This window comes from Schistocerca cancellata, chromosome 3 (assembly GCF_023864275.1).
Source record: "Schistocerca cancellata isolate TAMUIC-IGC-003103 chromosome 3, iqSchCanc2.1, whole genome shotgun sequence".
Classification (NCBI taxonomy): Eukaryota; Metazoa; Arthropoda; class Insecta; order Orthoptera; family Acrididae; genus Schistocerca; species Schistocerca cancellata.
Genome location: NC_064628.1, coordinates 758,031,775 through 758,037,165, shown reverse-complemented (window position 1 = coordinate 758,037,165; position 5,391 = coordinate 758,031,775). Strand labels below are relative to the sequence as shown.

Here is a 5,391-nt window from a genome sequence, read left to right as displayed (position 1 = left end):
GTAACACAGGTCCCCGTCAGATCACCGAAGTTCAGCGCTGTCGGTCTGGGCTAGCACTTGGATGGGTGACCATCCGGTCTGCCGAGCGCTGTTGGCAAGCGGTATGCACTCAACACTTGTTAGGCAAACTAAGGAGCTACTTGATTGGGAAGTAACGGCTACGATCTCGGAAACTGACATACGGACGGGAGAGCGGTGTGCTGACCACATGGCCTTCCATATCCTCATCCAGTGACGCCTATGGGCTGAGGATGACACGGCGGCCGGTAGGTACCGTTGGGCCTTCATGGCCTGTTCGGGGGGGGGGGGGTTGTTTTATTCTAGCTATTGACAACTATTTGAAACCGAATAAGATTCCTGGCGCTACATACAATTGATTCAACTTCCTGAGCTGATGTTCTCCGTTACGAAAATGGTTAAGAAAAGTTCATGCACGTTTACTTGAGTGAGGGTTCTTGCAAACTAGAAACACAGATTATAAAATAAAGAAACAATATGTGTTTATTCTAAAGTGTTAATTTATATTCTTAACGGTTTACTAATTTTCACCGAGCGAGGTGGCGCAGTGGTTAGCACACTGGACTCGCATTCGGGAGGACGACGGTTCAATCCCGTCTCCTGCCATCCTGCTTTAGGTTTTCCGTGATTTCCCTAAATCGTTACGGGCAAATGCCGGGATGGTTCCTTTGAAAGGGCACGGCCGATTTCCTACCCCATCCTTCCCTAATCTGAGCTTGCGCTCCGTCTCTAATGACCTCGTTGTCGACGGGACGTTAAAACACACTAACCTTACCTAACCTACTAATTTTCAAGAGCATCATCGTTGGACTGTAACTGGCTATCGTCTGCAAAGAGGGTGCAGTACTCAAGAACAACATTGAAAAAAGATGTTACACAAGCAGAGTTACGTACGAAAACAGTCAATGTCATCCTTGAACATGCAGTGGTAATGCAATTAAAAATATTAAAGTTAAGCATTAACTACTTTGAGACTAAACTCGAAAAAACAGTCTCCGTGAAACAAATTAAATTTACAGCACCAACAAGGTAAAATTAGTAGATGACAAGATGTGGCGTCCCATGAAAAAATGACGAATTAATAAGTAATATTATTTAATGGAAATTCAGTGGATAAATATAATTCGAAAGTTGGAGGTATATCTCTAAAAGTTTTTGTTGCACGCACGTTACTTACAATAATGCAACTTATTCTGTGAGGGTGAAATGTTTCGTACAAATTATTTACTCACTCTCTTTTTCCCGCAGTTGCTTGCCTGTTAAGATATTACGGGAACAGCAGATCTAATCTTTCCTTTCCTGTTCAAAACACGAGCTCAAACTTATCATGAGTTTGTGATAATGTCAGACAAAAGGTGAACTACAATTAAGCACACTACGAATAAAATTTTACCTTACTCCAATCAACTATCTGATGAAGCATCAATATTACATGAATGATATGTTTCGAGTCAATTCCTTAAAACATGTCTGCTTCTATAGGTGCACACATACAGAGGAATTTTCTATACCCAACAACTGGCTAGCAATTTTTTGAAAATGCACAAAGCTGTGTTGTTCCTCACATAGTAAGAAATTCTGTAGTTGCAATATTTAGAAGCTTAGGCTACACTCTGCGATGCATGTGCAACGTTTGGGATTGTATACCACTTCCTGCAGATATTGAAAGGAACAAAAGAGGGAGAAGAGAGAACGGGTATAATTTTCAGTTTTTCTTTCCTATGCAAGATTTGGTCAATCAGAACAAGGCTATGGCCATTGACTGGGCAATAAATTTTATCGGTTCTAATTCTGCCTTGAAATCTTCTTCCAACATTGGAGCAGATGAAAGACGGTGCACTATTCAATGGAAAGCTGCATGTTTGTGTCTTATTGGGTGTTGTGAGCAAGAAGATATCATTGTGTCTGTAGTTGTAGGTATTCTATAAATTTTTTGATGTCAATGTTAAAATGTAGGAATTACAGATTTGTTGCCAATCTCCATAAACCTCCTGACGATGGCCTAAAAAAAACCTAGTAGAGAAAAGTGGGGTAACATTGCGTACTTAAGGTTTAATTAGAGACATACTGAAGGTATCTTAAATAACAGTTATATCTAAAGTGGCATTTCATCTGACTTTTGCCTGTTATACAACAGACTTCGAAAGTCACGTGCAAAATTTAAACTGTGGTCCGCCCTTCGTAAAAAAAGTAACGTAAATTCGCAGTCTTATCCGACAGTTGGGTAAGAATGCGATTGTGGTGGGGTAAACTAAAACTGAGCCACAGGCGTTCCTCAGTCTTACCTGTTGCGTAAACTTACCCCACCCTACTGAAATGTAGATATTCTGCATTTACGATAATGAACGTGTTGTAGCAAAATATGACTAAAGAATCACTTAACATAAAAACAAAAAAATATCTGTAATAAAAATTCGTCTACGATAATTTTTGGTACGAACTGAACGTAAAGAAATCACACTTTGAGAACCCTATAATCACATGTATTGCAAATACCTTCATCCCTTAAGTCGTAGAATACCTTGCCTGTTAGTGCAGTGGGTATGTTGTTTAGTCAATATATCTAGGTGGAAGGCTCGATTTCGGAAGCACGTGTACCTGTCATTATTTTCTAATAGTAGTCAGCATGTTATGTTAACTGATTTCTTAATATTATACTACAATTATAGGAAGGTCTTGTACAGAACACGTGCAACTTCACAATATTAACATAGAGTATAATTGTTATTATTATTCCACTATGAAATAAGTACTATGCCATCAAGCGTTTACTATGTTCTGTTACCAGGCACTTCAATGATCCTTGCTTTCCGGTTATCACTGGCTCTTGGTTTCGTGACCTTACAACCACTCGTAATTTATACATATTAACATGTTATCTGTGTACAATGATATTCGCACATTAACATCAATAGTACTGTCATTAGAGAAAATAAATGAAACTTCTTCACAAAACAAGGAGTATAAATATAGTAAATTTGTAGCAAAATTAACTACATGAATACATACAAACAAATATGCCCATTCCGCAGTCTACCATGTTGTGTAGTTCGAATAACGCCTTACTTTATTTCGGTTGTACTCCCACCTGATGCAGACATTTGCGATTGGCCGTATTCGCATGTGGTGTTGGTTCAAAATGGTTCAAATGGCTCTGAGCACTATGGGACTTAACATCTGTGGTCATCAGTCCCCCAGAACTTAGAACTACTTAAACCTAACTAACCTAAGGACATAACACACATCCATGCCCGAGGCAGGATTCGAACCTGCGACCGTAGCAGTCGCGCGCATGTGGTGTTGCATTGCGCTCGGTCCAGTGGAAGCTTTACTTTCTTTTGCGTCAGTTTATACGCTTCCCTCAAAGTAAGAAACACCAGCCTCAATTATTTCCATTGTGGTCTGTTTCTCTTATTATTCACTATTGTATTCACACGTTTTCTTGGTAGACACCTATCAGTGTATAGCAATATTTAGCTAAATCATTTAAAAGGATCGTTTTACACCACCTTGCCTTCAGTACTAGGCTTTTAACGAACATGTGATTAGAGTATTATCAAATTAATGTGTTCCGTGTCCATTTTTACCGAAAATATATACAGACCGAAAGTACGTTAGACATTTTAATATTGCTAGTATACAAGAACATGCACTCTGATGTCGGTTTTTCTTCTTATTGGTAAAGGCAACAAATTCCTTTCTTTTGAAGGCAAGAGTCTGTTCGTTTAGTAATTCAGTGAGGCTCCATCTCTCAGTTGGTACAGATCTACAGAGCGACAAGTTAAGTGTTTAGCTTTTCTTGTCTTTCCCTCGTAGTATGTTTATCAAATTTCGTGCATATTTACGTTTAAAAGGTGTAAGTTAGCATTTCGTAAGTGTAAATTCGTGCAGTCTGTAGCACTGTTCGCATTTCTTCTGAATAGCCAGCTACATAGCTCAAAAAAAAAAAAAAAAAATGTTCAAATGTGTGTGAAATCTTATGGGACTTAACTGCTAAGGTCATCAGTTCCTAAGCTTTTTTTTTTTTGGTCATCAGTCTACTGACTGACGAATTCCTTTCCTGTGCTAACCTCTTCATCTCAGAGCAGCACCTGCAACCTACGTCCTCAATTATTTGCTTGACGTATTCCAATCTCTGTCTTCCTCTACAGTTTTTGCCATCTGCAGCTCCCTCTAGTACCATGGAAGTCATTCCCTCATCTCTTAGCAGATGTCTTATCATCCTGTCCCTTCTCCTTATCAATGTTTTCCACATATTCCTTTCCTCTCCGATTCTGCGTAGAACCTCCTCATTCCTTACCTTATCAGTCCACCTAATTTTCAACATTCGTCTATAGCACCACATCTCAAATGCTTCGATTCTCTTCTGTTCCGGTTTTCCCACAGTCCATGTTTCACTACCATACAATGCTGTAGTCCAGACGTACATCCTCAGAAATTTCTTCCTCAAATTAAGGCTGGTATTTGATATTAGTAGACTTCTCTTGGCCAGAAATGCCTTTTTGCCATAGCGAGTCTGCTTTTGATGTCCTCCTTACTCCGTCCGTCATTGGTTATTTTACTGCCTAAGCTTACACACTACTTAACCTAAATTACCCTAAGGACAAGCACACACACCCATGCCCGAGGGAGGACTCGAACCTCCGCCGGGACCAGCCGCACAGTCCATGACTGCAGGGCCTTAGACCGCTCGGCTAATCCTGCGCGGCCTACATAGCTCAATGAGCCACCAGCACCCATTGCTGACACATCAGGAGGGTAGCAAGTTGCATTTCTAGCATTCTGTCTACTTTTACAGTTCACTTCTTCAGTTAGTCTTCTTAGGATGGCTAGGACGTGTGAATGCTGTGTACAAACGCAGGAGGAACTGGCTGCAGTCCGCGAACAGCTGACTGCGCTCTTGGGTACGGTCAGTCCCTTCAGGCTGCTGCCTCGGCGTGTAGCGGAGTCGGAGAATCTGGCGCGTCGCATGAGACACCTCAGGTGTCGCTTGTTCCGCCCAAAAGCACGTCCTAGAGTGTACCCGACGCAGTGGATTTCCCCTCGCAGCAGAGTGAGTCGCAGGTGATAACGCATTCAAGTCGCTCGAGGCGGAGGACCAACATGAGGACTGGTCGTCCGGCCTCGCCCTTTCACCCTGTGAGCTGTGATTGGACAGATGGCTTCTCCTTCAGCAGGGTCGGAGCTGGGGGGGGGGGGGGTTACTAGTTATCGGGAGCTTCAGCCTCAAAGTTAGGCGCCTTACGAAGCCGCTTTGATAAACATCGTTCACGGCTGGACGGAAAGTCAGTGTGCACTCGGTATTTCTGCTGAGGGGCTAGAAATGCAACTTGCTACCCTCCTGATGTGTCAGCAATGGGTGCTGGTGGCTCA

At 41.8% G+C, this 5,391-nt stretch overlaps 1 non-coding gene across 1 annotated transcript; it reads left to right on the top strand.

The window, feature by feature from the left end:
* Window positions 1-551: 551 nt before the first annotated feature.
* Trnaa-cgc (transfer RNA alanine (anticodon CGC)) lies at window positions 552-624 on the top strand. Its single transcript has one exon. It is a non-coding gene; the product is annotated as a tRNA-Ala (tRNA).
* The last annotated feature ends 4,767 nt before the right edge of the window (window positions 625-5,391 follow it).